The following is a 26355-nucleotide window of genomic DNA, read 5'->3' as shown; positions in this document are numbered from 1 at the left end:
CCAGTTCTCGCAGGACCCACAGATGCATCTCATCTGGTCCCATGGGCTTGTGCACCTTCAGTTCCTTAGGTGGTCTCAAGCCTGACCTTCTCCTACAGTGGGTGGTTCTTCATTCTCCCAGTCCCTGCTGTTGCCTTCTGAGACTTGGGCAGCGTGGCTTGAGCAGATGCTTGTGAAGACTAAGGCAAAAAAAGTCATTGAGTACCTCAGCCTTCTCCATATCCTGGGTAACCGGGTCTCCCATTTTCTTCCAGAGAGGGCCTACATTTTCCCTAGTCTTCCTTTTATCACCAACATACCTATAGAAGCTTTCCGTGTTGCCCTTGATGTCCCTGGCCAGTTAATTCTATCAAGGCTTTAGCTTTCCTAATCTGATCCCTAGCTGCTCAGACAGTTTCTCTGTATTTGTCCCAGACTACCTGTCCTTGCTTCCACCCTCTGTAGGCTTCCTTTTTGTGTTTGAGTTTGTCCAGGAGCTCCTTGTTTATCCATGCATGCCTCCTGGCACTTTTGCCTGAATTCCTCTTTGTTGGGATGCATCACTCCTGAGCTTGGAGGAGGTGATCCTTGAATATTAATGAGCTTTCTTGGGCCCCTCCTGCCTCCAGGGCTCTATCCCATGGTACTCGACCAAGCAGGACCCTGAAGAGGCCAAAGTCTGCTCTCCTATAGTCCAGGGTAGTGAGCTTGCTGTGTGCCTTCCTTGGTGTCCTAAGGATCTTGAACTCCACCATTTCATGGTTACTACAGCCAAGGCTGCCCTTGAGCTTCACGTTCCCTACCATCCCTTCCTTGTTGGTGGGAACAAGGTGCAGCATAACACTTCTCCTTGTTGGCTCCTCTATCACTTGGAGAAGGAAGTTATCATCAACTCATTCCAGGAACCTCCCAGATTGCTTGTGCCCTGCTGTTTTGTCCCTCCAACAGATAACAGGATGGTTGAAGTCCCCCATGAGGACCAGGGGTTGTGAATGTGAGGCTGCTCCTATATCACGGCATTAACTCTTCTGCTGGTATGCATCACCCCAGTGTTTGTTCCGTGGGATTTACCACTTGACAGACTCTTCCAGATTAGCAGTATTCCCTTATATAGCTGCTTTACTTATTATGCTTCTCTAAATAGTTTCATACTCACAGTGTTTCACAAAATACCCAAACTGCAGATTCATTTCATTCAAAAACCTAGACCTGCCTTTTTTTTGAAGTCACGGTTACTTTTGCAAGTTGAGTCCATTATAACATCTTGTTATGGGAATTCTAGGAGCTGAGATAAATGCTCATGCTGCTCATGTACCTATTCAAAGGTATAGTCTCCTATAAATGCAGTTGATACTCTCATTAAGTCTGTCTTTAGCTAAGCTTGCCTGTTACAGTGTCAGATATAACTTTCTTGAATTATATTCAGTTTTACTGTTGTATGTTTATGTGCAGTGCAATTTTTTTTTAACCCTGTAATGTTAAGGAGGCTGGTTGCGTCACAGGCAGCAAGTACTGAAGAACTGAAATGAATAGCTTTTGGTCTTGACAGCCTGCCCCGATTTTTGCACATGCTCTTCAGCAGCAAACCATTTAAGATTTTCTAATGTCAGAAATGAGGCTGCCTCAGCAGCAGACTGTTTACATCTTTATTGACAAGCTAATCCCTACTTTTTCCTGGGGCTGTGTCCCTGCAGACATCTCTTCAACCTTGTCTGTTCTAACGTGACATATCATCCATCTAAAGTAAATTTAGAATGTGCCCATCTGTGCTAAAGACCTTTTGTGTGGAAGCTTACATACATTTCTCATGTACAGAATCTCCTTTCTGTTACTTCCAAACAAATGTAATTTTTCATTTATGCTATATGCAATATAAAGTTTGTATTTGCAAACAAATGTAAAATAGCACAAAAGAGAACCATTTGATCATTCTTACTGAATATCTATTTAAGCAGATGCAGGTGACTTTAAAATGTTATACATAAGCAGAAAGAGAGCCATGTGTACCTTTGACATACATCGCTGTACTGTTGTGGCTACTCAAGCACAGGTTTAACACAGAATAGCACCTTTCCTTGTATAAGATCAGGAGACAATTAACAAATGTTAAGTTGTGACATGTATACATTATTGATTATGCTTTTCCATCCTGGCTTGGGGCTTTGTTGTTTTAGATTTTTACAGTGTAATAAAAGGTCAGTTCCTGGTTGTACTATTTGACTTGTGATATAAAATGTGGAGCAGCAGATAATACTGGAGGAGTACCAAACAGAAGACCTCTTACTTGTACGATGTAAAGAGCTGGGGATTGTTGAGATTAAACTAGAATAGCAGGGGAGGCAGAAGAAATGCGGATGTGGAACCTGGACCTAGGTGAGGAATTGTTAGGATGGGTGGAAACCTTTGAAGGCATGAGATCACCAAGCAAGAGGAAATAAGAGTGTGGAGAGTGAAAGGAGTTAGGAAAAAAGACTGCAGTGATGTGAAAAGGTGGTCTGGTGAAGGCTTAATCTGAATAGCAAGTGGCTGTGATTTTAAGCAGAAGAGCGGTGACTGGCAAGTAGGATGTTCAATTAGTAAAATGAAGGAGTTAGGAGCTGAGTCAGTTACCCTAGCAGAAGACTGGAGTTGCAGTAAGCAGGAGAGTAGCATAAAGGAAGGGGTATTTATGATGAGATACTCAGTTAAAGTCTCATTCACAAAGCTCAGTGAAGCAAAAAGTTGCATGAAAAGCACAAAGAAAGGTGTCAGTAGCTCTCCAGGGCCATGAAGGTAACAGGTAAGTGAGATAAGTAGAGTTAGAGGGACAGAGGGAAACAGAAGGAGCTGTTGAATTGTCGAAGAGAATTGTCAGATAACAACACAGCTCGTGGCGATAAAGGAAAATTAAAAGGCGCAAATATTGCAAGGAAATAGATCAGATTATGAAAAAAACAGAGGCAAACAAACACTTATAGCTTGTCTCCTGGACAAGGCGGGTACGTATGTGTTTTAGCCATCTTCAGTTTAATTTATGGATATATAGAGGTGGTTGGGAAGTTAGGAAGGGCTGGAATCTTGAAGTATTCCAATATCTGTCAGGAAGCTGTGAAAGAGAAAAAATTTTAGATGGTTGCTGTCTAAATCCTCTGACGTGTGTGGAGGGAAATGGTTCTATCTTTTCTATATTTTAAATGTTTTTATACATTGTAAAGGAATTTATTAGAAGACGTGCACAAAAAAACCACAAATAAAGGACCACCTTCAGCCACCCCAAGAACCTTGATGGTGTTAAAGGAAATTCCAGTCTTATGTCTTCTGTCTGGTCCTTCCTTCCAAGTGTTCCTAATTTCCTTTTTTCCGGGTAGAATAGGAAAGAAAATTGAGAGCTTCAACAAAGAAGCTGTGCCAAATGTTGCTGTGATAATTTAAGAAATAGCCACCTCCTGCTGTTCTCTCCACATGCTTGCCAGATGTTCCTGCCCTAATAGTGCACCCACTGGTTTAAATCCACCTTTCTTTAGGTTCTGGAAAGCAAAGAGACTGGGCTTTACCCAGGAGTGGCTGAGATATGGACAAACATCATCATCTGCCCACTTTGGAAGCAGCAATTTCTGGCAGATTGGTGAAGGAGGGGAGCTAAAGGCAGTAACTTTGTAAATGGCTCTATCATCATTTGTTCGAGCTTGTCTGCTGCCCTTAGCAATAGCTGCAAGGAGCAGCGGAAGAAACTGGTGCATCCCTGAGAATTTCTACTATCTTTGAAATATTATAGTGCTTCAGCTGCCTGTCTGCAGTATAGCTACTTACAGATCCAAAAAACTCCCTGAAATAGCAGTAACCTAGGACATGTTTCTGAAAACCCAGATAATCCCTGTTAGACCCAGACTACTAATAGGGTCTTTGTGGACTACACTGTGTCATTGTCATGGGCTCCAAGAGAGAGACAACACAACACGTTATTTTGGTGCCCATGGGGAAAGAGTGACATTTGAAGTTACCAAGGTCAATTTTGAGACTGCTCCCTACTGGAGAAAATTAGCAAATATATGGTAATGAGCTCTGTTTTACACAGAAGAATCTGTCAGTAGTGAATTAGATGGGGCCTTTTGGGGAGAAAGGAAAGAAATCTTTTGGCCATATCCAAGCATATTTAAAGCTTTGTGATAAAGCAAAACATTTTTATTTTGTGCCTGATGGTTTTCACTGATACCTTGTTTCCCCATGGAAACAATGCTCCGCATGTGGAAGCATTCCCCACTTCTACATATACTGTTGAGATATATTGTATATTTTATTCACTCATCTCTACGGATATTTTATTGAGACATGAATGGGCCATAAGAAACTCTAGAGCTGCTTTTTCCTTTGGCCAGTGGAATACATGGTTAGAGCTTGTTCCTCTCTGGAGAAGGATGAGTCAAATTGTAATTGAAAAGACAAGGCATTACCTGATACCAGATAGCACGCGATGTTTTCTCGTGGTGATTTATAATCCCCAGTTCCCATTGGTGGACCAGAGACACGAGATGTGTTTCTGGCCTATTGTCTGCTTCCTGGAGCCGGCAGGGACAGCTTCATTCAGGATGGTAACACCATATGCTTTTAAAGTATTTAACCTGTATTACCATAATGAGATCCCCTGGCTTTCTAAATCTCTTTGACAATTCACTGGAGCAAAACAAAAAGTGGTCTTTATTTGTACTGCTTCACCACACGCACATGCATCTGAGCAATCCTGAATTTCAATCGCAGGATGCTGAATTCTTTCTTCTGTGTCCATTTAAGCCAGCAACTGACACCAGCCCAGCCAATCGAAGGGACGATGTCGTCATTCGGGTCAGCTCAGCTCTGTGAAACAGAATAAAGCTGAATAGGTGACAGTTACCACTATAACAGCAAAAAGTGCTAGCTTTACTGATTTGGTTGCATCTGACCAGAGGTGTTCAGCAGCACTGAATCATTATGTAAATTTACCTTTTTCTCTTTGCTAGCTAGAGAGGTGACTATTGCATCCCCATCCAAATAGTTTCGGTTTTGTTTGTCATCTTGAGATTTACATTTACAAATTGTGTAGGAGTGCCTCTTCAGCACTGCTGTGTGGGAACATAATTTTTGCCTGCTTTGCCCTAGTTGAGCCGCAGGGAAGCTATCGTCCAGCAGTGTACGTGTCCAGCAGCCAGCATTGAAAGTCATTCTCATTCACTACTTCTCTGCATTTACTCTGTCCTGGGTATCCCAGTGTTGCTGAATCACCATGGAGAATCATATACTGTGCTTCTAAGTCTTCATCTCTCCAGCTTCAGTGGATAATACTGTAGTAATTACAGTGGGAAAAGGTCTGCATAAAAGAGAAATTCCGGACTGAGTTTCTCTGTGTCAGCCAGATTTTGTCATTGTTGATTTAATCACAAGCTGAAAGCAGCCAGTACTGTTTTATAGGTGCGAGATCTTGAACTTCAGTGGAAACCTGGCTTGGGAGAGAAAAGCAGTTATAAAAGCACAGCAGTTAACAGTTTCATTTTTTAAATGCACTTTTTTTTTTTAATAGATGGATTCTAATAGATGTGTACAAACAGTCATTGTCTGCTGCAGTTGAAAAGATGGAGGCCTAAGCACCGAATATGGGAGGTTTAAATTTCTCTTGCATCTTTTAGTGCCAGACAATGTCTATACATGAGTGTTGAGGGTCAGTTTAATTATTTAACTAATACTGGATTTGCATAAATTGGCTTTCGTGAAAAGGCTAATAAGATGCAGTTGTGTTGGGCAGCTGAAAGCAATTTGGATTTGAGTCCAGTAATGACAGTACTAAACAGAGTTGAAATTGTAACATCAATTTTGTAAAACGTTAAATTAGTATTAAGCTGTGAAAGATAACTGCAGGATCCAAGATATTTTTTGGCTCTGTAATAGTTTTAGTGCCATTATTTTCGTATGTTAACAACATAATGGTTTTATGAGACTGTTCCAGCTGTGCTTTACTTAATATCAAAGAATAAGATCACCACACTGATAGAATATGCCCTAAATTTAACTCACAAGGGAAAAAACTCCAGGCACTGGAGTACATTCTTCTCTTGCTATCTAAGAATTTATTATCTTGTTCCTATTAGTCTAAAATGAGAGTTATAGAGTGAATTTTGCCCTCTATTCAGCCATAAAGAAAAGCCCCCTGTATTCAGTAGACTGTGCAGAGGGCAAAATGGTCCGAGCAAATAGCTGGCCAGTGCAAGGCTGACTTGATATAAACTCCCTGTCTCCCTTAAGCAACACGTGGTGACTGAGGATGGAGCAACCATCCCTACAGAAGTCCATCAGGTCCCCCACTATGCCACAGTAAAGGGAACTTGCCACTTGATCAGGGACTTAGTGAGACTTGAAAATATGTTCAGTGGTGTTCCTGTAGCAGTGCTGTAACCGCTTGCTTTGTCTGTTGTCATGTTAGATGCACTTTCACTTAATTGCACTCAGTGTAAGTAGTGGAATATGCAGCCTCGTGACTTTCATGATAAAAAGCCTTGCTCGGAGTTAGTAACCTAATGCACAGAAGTATGGAAAGAGAAATGAAGGCCACCTCACAGTCTCGCTAAGCCAACTGAACACTGGTGCTGAGCGCCTGTCTGATCTGTAGGCTGAAAGACCAGGACAGAAATAAGTAAGAATGAAAAAGATTCCTAAATTCATGGACAGGATTCTGGGAGGAGAGGTAGTTTGGGAGTTTCTTTAGGGACAAAGGAAGAAGAGGAAAAGAAAGGAAGCAGGACAGAAAGAGTAGGATTTCACGTTTGTTATCGCCTACTGTGCTTGGTAGGACAAGTATTTCAAACCTGCACGGCTAGGAGAGATTGATGTCTTCCTTGCAGTTATATACTCCATGTTATTCTGTGTGAAATTAGTGGTTACATACTTACTGGCATGATGGCATGATATTTTTTTTTTTAACTTCGCAATGTTTCATGGCCAAATCGGCTGCAGAGCTGCCAGAAGAAAGAGGAAGCATTACTACTGTTACGGATGAACGTTTGTCAAGGGACAATATAATATTGTCTTGTACCATTGCATAGTCTAGAGCCTATTTTCAGTTCATTTCTAATGCGTGATAACTTGCCTTTAGCACTGTGAAGATTCATTTTCAAATAATTTTTAGTGTAGGGGTTTTTAATTTAACAGTTGCGTACGCTGGAGGAAAGATATTAGTGATATTTGCATGAGTGCATGAGTGCTCAGTTGCAGCGCTGTTTATCTGTCTTTCCAGTTTGTTCTTAAATTTAGGAGACAGAAGGTAGAATCCTCTGTGCCATGAGTGCATTGTATTGTATTATTAATATTAGGATAGCAAGCGATTCCCGCTAGACGGTCTTTGTGGTCCGTTGATGCTTTAAGAAGTGTCTAGGCATGAAAGGCTGTTTGAGTTGCAGTGGGCTGATAGTCTGGGATGACATTTGAATGCGGAGAGGACAATGTATAAATGACAATGACTGGGAGGGAGGCAAAAGCGGGTCTAAACTCTCTGTATTCTCCCATAGACAGTCACCTTTCCTTTAGGATTATTTCCTCATGTGACTCCTCAGTTAGGCTTTGTCTAAGAGGAAAAGTGGAACCACTGAAGGGGAGAAACTGAGGTTTCCAGACAAAGCAGAGGCTTCCAGTGCTGACACAGAGCCCGTAACCCAGAGAGACAGCAAAGCTCATGAGAGGCATCGCCTCTCAGGCATCATTTGCAGTATTCAGAATTAACAGAACATTTTACTTTCAGCCAAATCATAAGCAAAAAATGAATTTTAGTAATTCCATATACCAGAATTGTTCCCGTGGAGAGCAAGCTTTGTGTTGCTATTTTGAGCCTGTAGTTTGCATTGCCTGATTCTCTACGAAACAAAGAAACTAAACCAACCACTGCAAAATTGGCTCTGAAGGCAACAGCCATTAAAGTAAACGTGCACAAAATATTCCTAGTTGTTGGGAGATGCTTGCCTAAAAATGCAGCAATAGTCTACAACTCAGTTAACAAAAATACATTCATTTATTCTGCCCCATAAGCCGGACTGAGTGTGGATGGCATTCCCACATGCTCCTATTGTTACATTGCTATGAAAATTCTAAGGAGAAAAACCCCCAAAAATCAGGAAAAAAATACTAAATTCCCCAATAAAAATATACAATATAGGAGAATAACACTGAAACAGTATCTTCAGATATTTTAAGAAGCAGAAACAGAATTGGGTATTTCCATAATTTTGTGGTCTTGTTATAAATTATTAATGTTGTTTTGGAGCATATATATATTTTGAATTAGTAATTATGGGTGATCATCCTCTGCCATTAGTACCTAGCTATTAATTCTGTACAGCCATTTCTGTAACCATCTTTGACATTAATATAAGGACTGATTGTATTTTCGGCCATGTATATTGTAACAATACAGTCACAGCATGTAATATCATAGTATAAGTCTTTCATTTAAGTTTTCTCCCTGAAATTTTTATTGTACAATTGCTTTTAATACTTCTCTTGTTCAGTATGTGCATCGTATGTGTATTAAAATCTAGTTAGCTTACAGTCCACCTGCTAAGTTTAAGAGCAAAACTAGTTATCTGAAGGCAAAGAAAGTCTACACAATTAAATCTGTCCTTGTGTACTTGAAAGATTCAGCAGTAGGTAATCTGTCATATCATAAACCAAACAGAATCAAAACAACTGAGTCATTATCATGACTCTGCTTGGTTTCAGCCCACAAAGTCACATCTAGGCTATGTAGATACTCTATTTGTTGTTTTATGTATTGGTGTGCAGACATTTGTAAATACAGAGGTGTAAGTGTTGCCAGCATTTAAATTAGGTTAAAAATGCTATTTATGGCTTGCATCAACAACAAAAAAATATTAATAATCATCCCTAGGTGAAGACACTCACTTAACGAGCTTACAGCTCCTAATTAATTCTGTAAAGAACGCCATTTGGCAGAGCAGAATTATGAGGTTTGCATATTGATGGTGGCAGGGAAGAATATATCTGTTTTCTATTTATATGGTAAAATTAACTTGTGTTCTTCAGAAAATGGCACATCTCGGAGGTATTGCTCTCAAAATGATCTCAGGGTGGAAAGAAATCAGTAATTACAGCACCAGGCATTCAGTTCTGTCCTAATTTTCCCACCAGTTTTTCAATGTTTCAGCTGCCTCAGAGACTTAAAGTACTCTCATTAGGTAGCTGCAGAAACTGCCTGCTTGCCTACTCCATCACTCTCTCGCTAGCTTTCTCTCTCGCTCCCCCTCTCTTGCGCTCCCTTTTTTTTTCCCCTCCTGCCTTGGGAGTGACTGTGAAGATCATTTGCTGGCGTGATTGGCAGGCTAGAGGATTCGATCAGATGAGTTCCTCTTAGTGCAGGTCAAAAAGGCTAGTTAGCAGGAGCTGTTGAAAAATGCCAGCAGCATTCGAAATGGGAAATGTCATGACTTCGAGGCAGGGGGTGCCACCTGGAACAGAAAGCCCCCAGCTCATTAGCAAGTTACAGGATGCAAGCTTAACTGGAGGGAGCAGAGGAGGAAAGATAATACCCAATAGGGAAAATTATTGTGAAGTGGAATTGATTTCATGTATAATTTGTTTATCACTAGAGGGGACAAATGCTGTCCTCCTGACATGTGCGGAGGAGTGTGGACTATGAATGAAGCAACTTAGCATAATCTCCAGGTTGAGCTCTGGGTTTAAAGAATGCCAACTTCTTTCTTCCCAACTGTGGAAATGATCAGGTCATGTTGTATTAATTAAACCTGACATACTCTCAAATGGTTTATCTGGGCAATTTTAGCAATTTAACAGAACGTGGTAGATATGAGCTGCATTCATTATTAACGCAGGGCAGTGTTTTGTTTTCTGGATGCAATGGGGTTGGGGTTTTTTTGCAAGCTGCTGTTGTAAAAAGACCTGTTTCTGTTGCAGGTTGAATTATAACAGAGCTCATTTTTAATGCTTAGTCAGACTGCATAAAATCAGAATGCAATTTCAGTTGCATGATATAATTTCATTTCCAGGAAAAACCAGATACTCTTAGAAAGTATGTATTTAAAAATAAATAACGCGTTCAGGTTTAGTGTATAAAATTTAATCTGAAATGAAGACTACAGGGTCTGCTGCCTGTCATGGATTTAAAGAATGCTTATATAAAAAAATCAACATTACAGAATGCTTAGTCTTCTCCAAGACATTCTGTAGTGGTAAAATTGCAGGCAAACTCTTCATCCCAGGCAGTTTAGCTAGCCCCTGGCTATTAATGTTGCTAACCATTCATTTGCTTCACTGGTCTGTATTTTCATATAAAAGGAATATTGCATCTCAGTAGGAATGCACGGCATAGATTTTTCCACCCATAGTTTTTTTCAGAAATGTTAAGAAAATAAGATGGGATCACGGTATCTTCCAGAGTCTTTTATCGCGGTATCTTTGTGAGGCTTTGCATCTAGCTCTGCTCCTTCTGAAGACAGTGCAAGAATGCCATAGATTTCAATGGGAGTAGGGCTGGCTCCCTTATAAAAACTAACGTAGACACAACAATACCATCTCAGGCTGAGTAAATGAGGTTTAAAGGCTGCAAGCTGTTCCTGAAGAACTATTTGCAAACTATATTTCTTCTTGTTAAGGAATTTTGTCTTTTATATATTAAACATGTACTTCTCTTAGAAGTTTGCAGCTCATGCTTAAGCAGTCTCTTGGTTGAATGCTGAGGAGTGTTTGCTTAGTGTTCAGATCCTTGATGAATTTTTTCCAGCTTTCATTTTCTTCCATCCGTCAGATTTTTAAAGTTGGTAATGGAGTAGCCAGGGTTTGCTTTATTGAGTAACCACAGCCTGTCAAATTTCCCTTTCTCCACCTAATGTGAATCAGAATCAGATTTTTTAAAAGGAGTTTCTTAATCAAAATATTTGTACAGAGACTTATCTATGAGTGTTTTCTGTTTTGTATTTCATATAAAAGCTCAGCATTAGCAGCCTCCTAGTTTGCCAAAAAGAAGAGTTACTAAAGCACTGTAAACACAGGCATTCTTTACATTTCAGATAACTTTTCAGTGCAAAGTTCTTTCAGATAGGCACTGTCCATATTGGCTGCCATAGTCTGCATTAATGAATGCCCAGACTCAGCCTTTGGCAAAGTTCAATAAAGAGAGCAGAACACTGGAATAAAAATATCCTCTATGCAGATCCTATGGGAGAATTTTTCCCACCTTGGGTAGCTCTCCAGATGCCCAAGTACTATTTAAGTAAAACATTGGAAATGAGTTTGAAAAGTTCAGAAGGTATTTGTTACTCAGTGTCTGCTCTGGCGCTTTGTTTGGGGAAGTTATATACGTTTACAATATTTGAATGGAGCTTGAAAATTAGACTTCTGTTGGGAAAAGAGAGCAAGCTGCCTGGGAAATCTCCAGGTCCATTAGCAGAATGGAGTAAAGACAAGGATCAGTAAGTACTGGGCAGACCTGCTAGACTTTAACCCTGAGATACATTTGAGGGATCTGTGGTGGCTGCAGTGTCTGTCTGTATCTGGCAGCAGCTGCCTGGACATGAGCAGAAGGATGTTTTGGCTAGGAAGTCAGGCAAGTGCAGATAAGCTCTTTCCTCGGACTGTGTGTGACACAGGTTAGTGACCCGTGCATGTCCTAGGTTCATGACCAAAGAAGTTATCACTCAGAATTAGAAAAAAAAAAATAGTTAAACAACTAATATTTCCCCCGTATCTACATTTTCTGGCAAGTGAAATAAGCATAGTCTGAAACAGAGGAAAGAATTTAACCATTGCTCCTCATTTCTTTTTATAAACAGACAACTTCTGGTTTTTCAAAACTGACTCAGTGTTTTCTTAGCTTCTAGGGGCTTCATAATCCAAATGAAGAATAGTAGCCAGGAAGGAATTAGTAAATGCCTTACTGTCCCTCAGACCTATTATTCCTGCAGTTGCTTGTCATTCATTCAAATCCTGACGTTTCTATCCTAAATGAATCTTGTTTTGTTCCTTGACTCTCTAGGGAAGATTAGGCAGGAGCAGTGAGTGGAAGAATCGCGTATTCATCATCTGATTTTTTCTTTTCTCCCCCAAATTTCTGAGAAATCACTGTAACTTGCTAGTGTGCATTCTGCGTAGTTACCCATCTTTGTGAATAACTTTTCAGCCAAGAAGAAGCTCTAACACATGGTCCATATTCCATGTCAATGACTCCTTTTATCATTACTTGTGTGTAAAAACACTTGCTGTATGAATTGCTGATGTCTTTTTTGGGGGTGGTGGATGTGTAGAGTGTTGGAAAAATCCAGCGAGGCCTGAGGTCATCTAAACAACTCTATGTAATGTGAGTAGCTGTTGATGAAATGTGGTTCAATCAGTAACATTTCAACTTTTGTTTTATGTATTATGTTTCAAATTAAATAGGGCAGTATAAAACAATCCATAAGTCGAACCTAGAACTGGGCCATGTCATTTTTTCAGTGTGTGTCTGTAGTCCTTGACTTTGATATCATTCACTTTTTAATCTTCTTTTCCATATGTGTTGTTAACTGTGGGCTGCAGTAAACTGATCTCTCTCTCTCAAAATCCTTTTCTAAGACTTTGCCTCACCACTTTTTTTTTTTTCCTTACTAAGTCCTTCCCCTACATTAAATATCCCACAAGCTATTTACATATATTACTAAATCTTTAAAGAGATATGTTTAGGTAGATTGAGGCACACTGAAGATTTCTTGACCTGACCCTGTCAAAATCCTTGACCAGGAACTTTATGCGTAAGACTTGATTTTGATTTTCTTGGCAGATGGAGCATTGCTTTTGGATCATTAACCCTTGCAATATTTCCTCAGATAACTTAAAAGCTGAGGCTTTCTGAATTTTCAAGTCCTGGACTTGCTCTCTTGTGTCAGCTGTATTCCTCACTCCCCAAAATCATCTCCAAACCTCATAGTTTTCTGGGAAACTAATGTACCAGCTTGTGTGATATCAAAAGTAGGAGCGTTACTAATAAGTCACAGCATTGCTTATGTCACCAGCCAGCAGGACATAGACATCTGTCCTCCTGCCAGATTCCTAAATGCAGGGTAGAGATACTGCAGGACACCTGGGGATTTAGAAAGATGTTCGAAATGTGCCTCAGTGGATCAGAGTGATTTACTCTGAATTACTGTGGAAGGCAGAGAGTAAATGCAACTCAAGTCTGAATGCATGGGTCCTTAAAGAAATATTAGAGGTAGAAAAAACATTTCCAGCTGCAGGACTGTATGAAGAAATGTTGCTCAAGAGCATCTAGAACACTGGGCAAAAAAGCAGGAGCTCCACCAGGTGAAATCCGCAAACCTTCTTATCTATTTGGTGTTTCTCATGTATTTTATTTATATGATAATGAACTTAGTTTCTTGCTAACATTGTGAAAGCATCAATATTTTCAGATCTTATCTGTTGAGAGAAGATTTTACTGGATATTCCAAATTTCTGTTGTTAATCCACTATGTGTTGTGATGACAATAATGCACAGAAGTTGATTCACAGTTCACAGAAGTTGAACAGTTGAATGTCCCCTCTAAACTTCCTCCCCTAAGAAAACAAAAATCCCAGACCATGATGGTAAAATAGTTGATCAGCTTGATTTGAATACCATATGCAATTACTTTCCATTAAGATTTCCAGCAACAGCTTGTCAGCTTGGCTCTTACTGTGTTTTTGCCTACCATTACAAACCACATTGATCCACATGGTATAGTCTAGGAATAAAGGGAGGGGAAAGGATTTCAGAAGCATTTTACCCAGCTTACTCTTTAACATTATGCTTCATTCTTTAAAAGGTGGTTGTACTCTAGTGTTTGAAGAAAAAATATTGCAGTGTCTTTTTATTCTAAACTATTCTACAGGTTTAAAGCAAATGTAGTATAAGGGTATGTGCTAAAGGTAGGTAGGTGCTACTAAAAAGTGAAACCAGAATCATTTATAGGTGAACATAAGTAAAATGAGTTGTTCCGTGACCTAGTTGTCTAAAGCTTTGCCCTCTCTCTCCCTTATTCCTTTCTTTGTTTATTAACTTTATTTCTTATATTACACCTGAAACCTAGAATGTAAATTCTGTAGATGATGGATTTTACTAACCTTGTCCTGGGAAGGTCTACCACATTTTGTGGCACTGGAAAAAGTGCTGTATAATAATAAGGAACCTCAGTCCTGTGTTTGGCCCTTTTGGCACAGTTGCAGAGTTTGCAATGTTAACCCCCCCCCCTCCGCCACACACACACACGCAGCCCGTAGCCCCGTCGTGGATTCTTTGCAAAAGCCGGTGATTTCTTTGCTCTTGGTGCACATCCAAGTGGAAAGAAGACTGGAATGTGAAGAGATTTAGCTTTGTCGTACTTGCTTTTGTATATGGACTACGCATATTTATGATGGATAGGTAACCTGTAAGTCCCAAACTTTCTGAAAGGCAACAGAATTCCAGCAGATGCAAAGTCAGTAAGTAAGTGGAGAGTGCTGTCAGCCCTTCCTTCATTTAACCTAAACCAGAAAACAGATAAGGGCAGACATGAGGTCACATTTTGCCTTTTAAGGTAAATAATCCCTGTCAGCTTCCCAAGGCTTTCCATCTCAACAGCGATAAACATGGTCTGTATATAAGGTTGGATCCATCATCCCTTATTCCTGTGAGAACCCCCACTGTGCACGGTGGGACTTGGTCTGTGCCTGTGTTGTGGGGAGGGGGATGAGTAGTGTGTAAAGTGCATTACGTCTGCATTACTTTTGAAGATTTTAGGTTGGTCAAATACACATACTCTGGTATTAATGGAAACAGAGATCACTTATCACCATATCTAAGGAATTAGAAATGTATATTCATGACCCCTTGTTACCCAAATAGGATGTCCATCATTCTGTATTAATGACAGAGCTTTATTCTACTAATTTCATTTTTCCTTTGTTTTACCCAGCTGAATAGCTCAGTGCTGCCATGGGGTCCTGTATCGTATGGCAGACTTTGCCTTTTGAACTGCCTACATCACAGTTTTCTGCAGCTCCCTATCTCCACCGCCATTCCTTTTCTTTACTCTAAATGTTTCCAGGGAGGAGGAGAAGAAAGAAAGAAAAGATTTTTTTTTTTTTTTTTTAAAGGCGGGGTGGGGGGGGAAGAGACTGTGGAAAAATAAAAGTTGAAAAGAAAACCAGAATGAATGCTTCACTTGTTGGCTTTTAGCACAATTACCATACCTTAGGAAATATGCAGGGAATAGTTAATTATGACTAAATGAGCTCCTTTTAGAGTTCATGGCAGGCCCCAGCATCCAACTGTCAGTGTTGTGAAAGATATTGAATTGGAAGGCTGGTCTCTCTGTCAGCCGGTAGGATGGTCTGCCTGAGTAAAATAGACAGTGAAAAGATAGCTGGGTTGGAGTAGCCTCAGCAAGGGAAACACGTATAGCATTTGCATACTTCTCCTGCAAAGGGGGTTTAATCCGAAGAAAGGAGGAGATTTCGGTATTGTCAGCCAAGGCTTTGTTCAGGGTGAAGAGCAGAAGGAAATCTGATGAAGGGGCCTTTCTGAAGCCCTTGCTCACAGTCTGGAGGTTGTTCTAGTAAAGTTATGTACTTTGGGATTGTTTACACACTATTGTCTGTTTGAAGATCATCTAAACCGAAAGACTCAAAGTATTCCTCTTTGCTAACACAAAAGCAGGGAATTTGTGTGGTAAAAATGACTTACACTGCAAAACTGAGCAAGTTCTTTTCATTATCTGCAGAAAATACCCTGAAGTTCCTTTTTTGGTGTAGACAAAGTTCCCTGATACTTCTCGGCCGAATTCATATATCACAAAACATTTTCAGACTAAGAGAAAAGCAGGAGAATTATGTTCTCAGAGTTGAGAGATCAGAAAAATCAGATACCCTTCAGGCTTAAAGGCAGCCAGATTATTGCTGCCTCCTCCAAAACAGTTCTTTGTTAAGCAAATAGACAGTTTTCTGCCAACTCAAAACAGTGTTTTAAAATTTAGTTGGGATAAAGAATTGTGCCTCTACTAAGATCTCTTCTGCACTTTCTGATTTTTTTTTCTCACCTGAGAGATGAGCCAGAAGACCCAAACTAAACCTCTTTTGTAGATAATGTGTAGCAGAGCCAGTCCGTTCCTAGAACTTTTCCAGATAAAATAAGTGATTTGTGTTTCAAAAACAAAACCTATTTAAAAGTGTTGGCAAGCAAATTCCTCCTCCTTGGAATGACCGTCCACTTAGAGCGTATGCGTCCACCTTCCAAGGTTTTCACATGGGAGAAAGTGCATCATCTCAGGGGTGTAATTAATATTTAGGGACCAAATAGGCCATCTAACAGTGTAACACCTGAAATAGATGGCTTTGGCTTTTTGTTGCTGTAATTATTGTGTGATTGCCTTAGTCTTAATGATTTTAGATAATATGTAGTTGTTTATGTGGATCACAGTAAAGGTCACATTAGTTATGGAAATAGTTTATGTAGTATTATAAAATTTGTTCTAGAAAGATATCTGTACATACATAGCTCATTTTCTCATCAGCTTTGTAGCTAATAGTTATTGTAGAGCAACACATGCTTCCCTGCCATGCTTTGTTGAGTGTAAGGGACAGCAAGTCCTTGCTTGAATATAGCTTGAATTTTCTATAATAAAAATGAGTACTACCTTTAAGGTTTGGTCAAATTCTGGGAAAGAACATAAAGCAATTTCTAAGGTACCAGGCAATATGAGGTTGGATATATCTGTATGGATATATTTGTGTTCACTCTGCAGTTGCTTAATAGTTATAATTAAGGAAGAAAATTACAGTCCTTTTGGTATTAATAAATTACTACACTTATGATGAAATTTGGGTCTCGGCGTACATGTGTGACTTGTTTGAGGTTTTTTTTAAACTTAGATGCTTCCTTACACTAACTCAGAGATGGACATTGGTGTTTTAGCTTAGTTTTTTTTCAGCCGTGATAAATGTGAATCATTAAATACTTAAGCATCTAGTAGCCTTGTTTGCTCCCACAAGGTTGTCATAAAACCTCACAGAAACACCAGACAGAAGCAAATCTGCAAGGGACGGGATATGGGGCACCTCCAGTCTTCAGAGTGGTGATGCAACTTAAACATCAAGTGCCAGAAAGGAGAGGTGCTTGGTGGAAAACGTGCTGAATCCAGTTGCTTGCTGAGCCATCTGGACTCACGGAAAACCTGAATGAATTTCAGCATCTCCCTTTCTTTTCCACTCTAGAGAAAACTGGAAGGGAGATAAAATTTTGGCCAAAATGGGAGCTGCATTGAGGCATTAGCTGGCACTCAATGTGCAGTTCACACCTTCTTTTATCAGTTTAATTTATGCCTTAAAGTGTTTACATTTTTCCGACTCATATGAGCAGTAGAAAATAAGGTATGGTGTGTCACAAAGGTTATTTACCAAATGGTATTTACTGCTGGGAAGCATAGCAGTGCTATCCTTAAAGTAGTTTTTGACTGCCTACAGAGACAAATAGACAGCTTGAATCCAACCTGGGCATAATGCAGTATGCAATTTCATAACAGTTATTTTTATATTAACTCATAAGTTTTTATTGCTTTATAAGAAAATGATAACATCCTCCTACGGTTTGTACCTTCTCAAGGAAATAAACTCATGTGACTTTCTCACATGCTGGCCATCTTTGTGCAGCCTTCACTGGTTATAAACAACGCCGAAACACAGTGTTGGGAAAACAAAGGATGGACCATGGCAGTAATAAACATGTCATTTAACCTTACAGGAAAATGAATGTGGTTTATTCAAACATCCCTTCCAAAGAACAGCTAATGATAATATTTTAGTAACACAAAGAGGGAGATCTTCTAATGCTCCCATTCCTGGGCTCTGTTCCCACTAAAGGCAGCAGGAGCCTCACGTAGAGATCCAGAGGGCTCACATCTCAAATAGCATCTCATATGTAATTGAACAGTTTTGAAAAATAGGAGCCAGGCTCACTCCAATGCTTACAGTCTGCGTGTAGTGAAGTGATGTTTTCACTTTTCATCTCTTCCTTTTTGTTTCGCAGTAACGGTGCAATCTCCAATTAGAAATTACCCTTTGTTAGCAGTAGTCGACGATGCCTCATCCCAGTTTGCGTTTTTCCTGTGAGAAGCGTGTCAGAATTTGGAGGAACTAAATATACTCCTTTGTTGGCGAGCTTGTCAAGCACCGCGCTGTGTTCGCTTTCCCACCAGGAAGGTCAGGCCGCTGGGGGGCCGCTCTATTTTCTGAAATGATCCCTACTGTCTGTCCATGCTGTCTGACAGATTGAAACAGTTGTCTGTGTCACTGCTTTCAATGCTTTTTAAATGCCTCACTTTCCATGAAAGACACAAAATATGTAGGCAACGGGGGAAAAAAATGTAAAAGGAACTATACTTTTCCCTATGTAAAGAAGTATTGGGTTTTCTTTTCTAAAGTAAACTTAATTTCATTTAAAATATGTTTATAAGCTGACTTAGGGGAAAAATCTGAAAAAATAGGTAACTCACAGCTTACATATTCTATTTCTGAAACCTCATTTTAAAATGAGTGTAGTAAAATTATTAAACACACACTCATTCAGTAGCTGAAGCGAAACAGTAAGTTTTCTTTGTTCACTTATATTTCAGTTTAATATATTTTGATCTGAGGTATGTATAAAGCCTGGAGAAACTGGTACTGTGCTGAGCCTTCAGTACTCTCCAGATAATTGAACTAATTAAATCTTTACCAACATTAACACAACTCCAGCATTCCTTGGACAGTGGTTAATTATTGCGTGAACATGGCAAGCTTAAACTAAACAGATGAAAATAGAGTCCTGTGGAATGGGTTTTGAGTTTATTCTTTATTCATCTTTTGATAAGGTTTAATTAAAACTGCCTCTCTCCATTGTGGTGAGAATGAATGTGCTTGTTTTCTTAGTGAAAGCCAAATTATCCACTTCAGCCATGGTTCAATAATCAAAGCCTTTGCAAAGTTTTGGGTTATATTGTAGCTGTGGAGATATAATTGCTGCTATGCTCTATGAAGGCTTTATCTTCTTATTACATTTTCTTTTATTTTTAAAATTTATTTAGAAAGAAAATTAGAGAAACCATTTTCTGATTCGCTATTTTACTATGCAGGGCATTTTTGTAAACAGGGAGTCTGAGCTGTTTAAAATAAAAGGTTTCTTTTATCACTGGAATGCAAAAATTATTCCAAAACCAAATCTAAATTCCAGTCTTTTAGAGTAATTCACAAAGTAAAATTTAAGCTTATATCAAAAGCTATCCTTATCAATTGTTGAATATTAATAAAGGAATGATCATTTCTTTTTATGGCGGTAATAGTAGGGCAGTTATGATGACTCACCATGCTTGTACAGTGGCTAATTACTCACTGGGCAAAAATCGTTGAAAGAAGCAATGCCAGCTCATAATGTTAGAAGATGCGACTTCGTAAAGTTCCTAGAGCTACCTAACTGTGTGTATAAAGTGCAAACTGCAGCACCAGTGATACGATGGAGAAAGCAAATCCTTGGAAATCATGTGAAATTTTGAACAAGAGCAATGGGGTACAACTGAAGGAAAATGAGAAGAGCTTGTGACCAGGTATGCATGTGTGCAGGCTGGTATCATGGCTGTTGCCAGGGTCTTCCACTTAGAAAGCTGTAAGCTGTAGAATTCAGCTTCAACTTTTAACTATAAGCCCCTCTTGCAAATCCATGTACATTCACTGAGAAATGACACAGCAGGTAGGAAATGGAACAATGTTCTTTTAAAAAAAGAGTTTATCACTCTCCTTTCACACAGTTCTGCAGGTGATTTCAATGGGCCACAAAAAGGCCATGAAAGGAGTTGCACAATTTTTCTGGTAGCTCATTCTGGCGTATTTTAGAATGGCGTCCTGGCAGAACCTTGATTTCCTGTCAGACTTCAGCTTTCCCATTTATGAAATATTAATTTCACTTCCTGAGATTTATCATAAGCAACTATGACATTGTTCTGTCTTGGACTTGCGTTGTGATGAAGGCTGGCAGAGTGGTTTTGATTTAAGGGAGGAAAAAGTGTTTGCTTCAGGTTTTTTTTTATTTCACAAGTTCCTTCTCTTACAGTGATTTCACTGGGTAATAAAAAATTTAAGACTAAGAGTCCAATCCTGTACCAAAGGACAAAATGATCTGAGCATGGAGTCTCTTGAACCATGGAGTTGGACTTAACTGGTAGCTGTTCATCCTTCTGAGTGACAGTCAGTAGCATGCTTGGTGCATGTCAAGTGAATCCAGAGCTATTTGGAGTCACCAGCCAAAGGATCATCTGCTGGGAAGTTGTAGTCAGACCTACAAAAATGCGTTACCCGTGCCCTCTGTCATGAAGTGGTAGCATTTGTGTCCCAGCTGACCTCTGTAAAGATTCTGTAAGTGCAGCCATTTATTTAGGTTTTACACTGAAGTCAAGATTTGCTCTATTCTTTTTCTTGAGGTATGGGAATGTACCTCGGTCTGGAAGAGGGGGAACGCTATGTGTTAGCCTTGCCTTGAGTGCATGCATATGGTTGGTCCTATTCTAATGGTGAAATTCATATTCTACTTTCCTGCTGTCAGAGTAGCAATGTCAGTAGAAAACCCTTCAAAATACATTAAATTATGTCATCTCTGAGACTACACATTCCCTTTCAGTTTTTTTTTCTAAATAGACATTTCCTATTTTGTGAAATATATTTTTATTTGGCATTAAGAAAATAGATGTGGCAGAACTGTTATTTTATCTGAGTTCCTTTCTGCTACATTTTGTCTTTCAAAGCAGTGGAAGTCTCTTATTCTAGGAAATAGATTTCTTAATTATTTTAAGGTCTTTAATGTATTTTTTCATTAATTTCACTCTGTTAGAAGTTCTGTATGTTTATTGCACGTAGATATTTTCCAGCATTTGCTACAAGTAGGCTGTGGCTCCACAGTCACTGAGATGGTGTCTGTGTGCTCCTGCTTTCCCAGCAGCCCAAATTTGGTCTGGATCGAGAATGGACACCTGATCTCATTTATGGAGAGTACGGTGGCTCCATGGCGGTTCCTGGGGAATGACCATAAAGCCTGATGATTCAAAATTAACCCATCAGATTTTTTCAATCAGTTTTGAAACAACAGGGTTAGATTTTACTGGGTCAGCATGATTTTCACTCAGTCATAGGAGCTTTAAAGCTGGATTTGTAGCCTTGTCACACATACTTCTGTCAATCAGATTTTCCTGAACACTTAACTGAAAAATTATCTTCTAATACTTGGTTACAGTAAAATAATTTTGCTGGGTAATTTATTTTTAAATGGTGATAATAATCTTGCATCAGATAAGAAATAAGAAAGGGTTTCTGGTTCGGGTTGCTGAAAAAACTGCTTGCTCAAGAGATCATAATCTAATCTGAGTGGATTGAAAGATTGAAAATGTCTTCTTTAAATGTGAAGAGATTGTTGCATGTTAATTATTTATTAATTCATGTGGGTTAATACCCATTAGCATTTTTGAATATGGGCTATACCACACTCTGACAGCTTTGCATATAATCCCTACATATGTCTTAATTTAGATTCGTAAGCACTTGGCTAATACCAGGCATTCACCAAAATGTGTGTAAATGTGTTTATTAAGGAGTTTCCCAGCCCTCCCCCAGTAGTTGTTAGGTAAAGTGTGCATGCTGAGGTGCAAGAGGACAGACTGGACCATCATGACTTTTGACTGTATTAATTCATTTTGACATAATGTGATTTCTTTTTTTTTTTCAAATTATGAGAGTCCTTCATGTTTCTTAAAATTGCTTCATAAGCAAGAATAATTGTGCTTGCTTCCTTGCTTTTTTATTTGGCATAAAATCTACAGGAGTGCAAAAAGGTGATTTCCCTAAAAGCAGGACATGTATAATTTACAGGGCTACCACAAAGAACTCCTAATGATTTACACATACGTGACTATATTAACTTGCCTTCAGCCACAACATTTACATGGTAATAAGTTGTCATCTTTATGCTATCAACTACTCTTGATCCAATTCAATCTCATGTTTTCTTTTCTTTATAGTTACTATGCCATGGTGATCAGTCCTTGTATTTGCTGTCAATTTTGTAATTCATTCTTAGGAAGTTCTTAATGATCTGCAAAATATGGCTGGTCACTTGCCTGAAGTGGAGAATAAGGTTTTGACATCACAGTATCTAAAAATTTGCCACATTTTTGCCTCTAGAACTGTTGGGGTTTCTTTAGGAATCTGTTCTCTGTATTATGGAAGAGCAATCTCATTATTTTACATTTATCTTAAGATGTGGCTCCCCTAGCTCAGAACAAGGCTAAGTTCAGTTGTGCTAAATGCCATGCAATCGTATATTAAATAATATTCTTTCATGCAAAAATCTCACGCTATGTGTTCAGCTTTGCAGACTGTACCCCATCTGCATAAAGTCTGCTTTTATTCAGGTAATTGGCTAGCCTTTCCATTCAGGATTCAGTCTTGTCTGTCCAATGATACTTAAATGCTCCAATCATATTAATTTGTAGATGGGAGTCTTGAGTATTTTTTGAATTGCTGTATCTTATAAGAAATTCTAGGTGCCTTATGCAGACAGATAGGAAAATAGCATGCCGACAAAAAGAATATTGCTTTAGGAGAAATGTTAATTAATGCACAATTGCAGACAACCCCATGAACGCATAGTATTACTAGAATTCACATTATGATGAAGAACTAAAAACTGAGACAGAAGTAAATAACTAGCATTAATTTAACTTTCTTAACTCTAATTATTTGAACAGCGTGACAAACATATAACCAAATGAAGCACTTTTTGGGGCTAGAAAAGATAGCTTCTAGGTCCCCAATGTACTTTACTCACTTCCTCCTCTCCTTCAATGAAAGGAGTCAAGGTTCAGCCCTCTACACTGATGCAAAGAACTGCCGTGATGAGCAGGAGAGGTGGCCAAGGGGAATAATTTGGTCCATTTCTTGAGAACACTATGAGAAATGTCCTTGTATCTATAGAAGACAAGGTAGCCCAGACTGTTTTAACTATGTTAAATGGGCTGTATTCGCCATTTTAACTGTATTGGGCTTGATCCTCTGCACCAGGAAAGAGTGAGCGAGGCCATTTTAGAAAGGTTCAAGAACCATAAGCCTGTAACAAAGGAAGATGTGTACAAAGCTTGAGTAAAAACAGAATAGACAACCATACCTGTGATTAACTCTTATGAAGGGTCACGATTAGAAAGATATCCACTCCATTGCCTCTAGTCTTTATTACTGAGGATATTCTAGTCTTTACCTCTGATACCTCTGACTATATGTGATATCTTGCTGACTAGCAAGATAATCCTAAAAAGCTTTCAAATTCAAGATGCTTCTGGTAAGTTTGGGGGTTTTCCCCCAGAAAATAGTCAGAATGCTTGGTACTTGGACTGAGGAGTAGCCTTGCCAGTTACGCACAGAGCATTACTGGAAAAGAAGAAAAAAAAAGCAACAACAAGTGAAAGAAAGATCCCTTTGAAGTGAAGATGCACTCATTCATGAAAGAGCTAGGTAGTTCAAAATGAGCTGGCATGTGGGAACTAACATGATACCATGCAGCTACCTCTGATTACCATCACCCATCACAAAGGGGCAGAATCTAATAGAAATAAGCAAATATGATGAAGGAGAAAGGCGTAGAAAGGAAAATGACCTTGCGATAAACTTGGATGCAGAGCAGGCCTTACCAAAGGAACAGGGCAAAACAGCCTCTCAAATTCAGAAGCAGAGAAGACATGTATCTGTCATACTGTGGAGGGTGCTTGACAGAGGACTTCTTAAAAGACAAAGCTGTATATTTTACTGTCCCATGAAGCTTACTGTACAGGTTTGTCTGAGTGATTTGGCATTAAGAGAGTTCAAAAAATGGTTTCTCTGAGTATAGATAAACTATGTTCTTGAACACATCTTGAAAACTTTGACTAATTTTTCACTTGCCCTCAAGCCAAGAACTGACACCCCCTATCCCCGACCAAATCTGCAGATATAATTTTCTTAATGAAAAGAATCCAGAAGTGGGAGTTAAACCTTTCCATGTTCCTTTGGGTTTTATACAATCTTTCATCATCCCAAGGAAATTGAGTACTCTAAGTGAAGAATCAAATCTCAAAGCACTGCTCAAGTAAATGAAATCTCTTTTGCACATTAGGGACCTTTTCATCATAGTTTTGTGTTTCAGGGGATTTCACAACCTTTACTTGAGGGAAACAAATATTCAAATCCCAGTTAGACCAGAATAGAGGAAATATGCCAGGTTCAATTACCACTGGAGTTATCAGCCTGTGAGATTTTTTTCCATTTGTATCTTCACCATCTTTTTCATAAAGTTCTGCATAAGCTGTTGCTTGGACGTGGGAGAACAGAAGGGGAGTGACCACTCTGAAACCTGGCAGAAGAAAGGATTTGCTAGAAGTCTCAGAAAATGCTAGAGTCCTGAGCAGCATGTTTCAGGTGAAGTCTAACGGTGATGGTTTTTAAAATCTTCATTCCTATGAATTTTCTGGATGTGAAAATCTATCTGCATATAGAGATATATATAGTCCACCTTTTTTGAAGAGAGTGAATTTGCAAGAACAGTTTCTCTATTTTTTTATTTTTATTATTCTTTTGGATTAGATGAAATATATGAAAAGCATAGTTTACTACTTGGTGTGGAATGTCATTCACACTCAGAGAATAAGAGGCGGCAATTTATTTTCCATTAAAAACAAAATCAAATGAGCAGAAAACACTTCTGAGATATTTTATATATATAGTAATGCCACAACAGAAGTGGTGACGTCCCTGGATATGTAAGATCTATGGGTGATTATGGTGATGGCCAAAGAACAAATCAGACAGTATTGACTGTATTTTCTGTGGTTCCTCTGTTGTTTGGAGCTGGTGCAATGTAACAGTATTTTGCTCACTGTGGCACAGACTAAGGATTTTCTGGCTATTTGCAGCTCTGTGTAATCTGCTGACTGCGTGTGGTATGTGGATAGCTTTGACATTTTCAAATTAGTAGTAGTCTAGATTCTGTGTAGCTTCGGGGGCTTCTGACATATTTTATCTATTTCTTTGTCCTTGGAGATAGATAGATGTGAATGTGATTACTCCCATGCTTATTAGCTCTCATGCTAAACTTGCCCCCAGTCTCTAACGTTTTTGAATACCCTGTCTATTAGGTGTTGCAGCCAACTGTAGTGTATTGTGTCCTTGTTTCTGAGGTATAGTGTGTCCTTGTTTCTGAGGTTCTGCTAAGTACTGTAGTATTGCTTATCCTGTTTCCTTTCCTCCTCTTTGCTATCTACTGTGGCTTCCTCTGTTAGGTGAGGTGGACTTTTTCTCAGTCTCAAGCTCTGTGTCTGTACACGAAGAGAAATGCATTGGGAGAAAAAGTTGACAGTTGCTGAAAATTGCAAAGAATGTTTCTACTCAAATTTATTTTGCCTTTGCTGCATATAATGGGACTCAGATTTTATACTAAAATAATACAAGGCTTGGACTAAATCACTGATATTGCCTGATTTATAGAGGTAAAAAAAGTCATCTCAGTAAATCAGCTGTGCAGCACAGTGGGAGGGTAGTCCTAGTCTCCATTTGTATAAGAAATGCAAGTTCTGATTCTCCTCACACTTACTGCAGGACAGGGAGGAAAAGCTCTACTGAAATCAGTGAGGTTGCACCAGTTTAAAAATAACATGAGGTGAGAAAAGAACCAAGCCCCAGGGTGTTTCAAAGCTATGTGCTGAATCACTGAATCATAGAAAATAGGGCAGGAAGAGCCTCGAGAGGTCATGTAGTCTATCATGCCTTCCCCAAGGCAGGATCAGCTGTACCTGTGTCATTCTGACAGATGTTTGACTAACCTGTTTTTTAAAACATTCAATAATAGTGATTCCACCACATCCCTCGGGCAGCCTGTTCCAGAACTTTGCTATCCTTACTGTTAGACATCAAGAAAGTCTTTCCAAGCTTGGCTACTCCTGATGCGGTTTGAGTCTATAGTAACTTCACCTATTTACTGCAGACATGCAGAGCAGTTGGGCTTGCAAAAGCCATTTAAAATATATAAACACTTAAGTCCTCTGTAGATTATAAAGTAACATTTTTTTCTAGCATTGGTAAAATATTTTGCCTTTTCAAACTGTGGAGGACAGAGGGTTTGGGATTTAGGAGAGAAAGATAGACTGGGAATTGAAGTTACAAATGAAGAGGCAATTCCCACCTAGCAGGGAGATGGGTGACTTTCTTCGGACAAGTGAGTGGATGCTCTTCCAGCAGAATAAATATATTAACAATATAGACCTATAGTAAAGTAACTTTTTCAAGAGTTTTTGATCAGGAGAGAATTTGACCTTCGGGCTTTTA

General features: G+C 39.1%; 1 protein-coding gene across 4 annotated transcripts in view; it reads left to right on the top strand.

Moving 5' to 3' along the window:
• The window catches only part of CDK14 (cyclin dependent kinase 14), a 323920-nt gene that overhangs the window by 258967 nt on the left and 38598 nt on the right, over positions 1 to 26355 (top strand). The window contains exon 15 of one of the 4 annotated variants that reach the window (XM_064444645.1): positions 18017 to 18948. The exons of the other annotated variants lie outside the window; for them this stretch is intronic. The gene's annotated coding sequence lies outside the window, so the exon portion shown is untranslated. Of the gene's footprint in view, positions 1 to 18016; positions 18949 to 26355 lie in introns of those variants that run through there. 4 annotated transcript variants of the gene reach the window in all.

Source organism: Phalacrocorax carbo, chromosome 2, assembly GCF_963921805.1.
Source record: "Phalacrocorax carbo chromosome 2, bPhaCar2.1, whole genome shotgun sequence".
Classification (NCBI taxonomy): Eukaryota; Metazoa; Chordata; class Aves; order Suliformes; family Phalacrocoracidae; genus Phalacrocorax; species Phalacrocorax carbo.
This window is presented reverse-complemented; position numbering and strand designations above follow the sequence as displayed.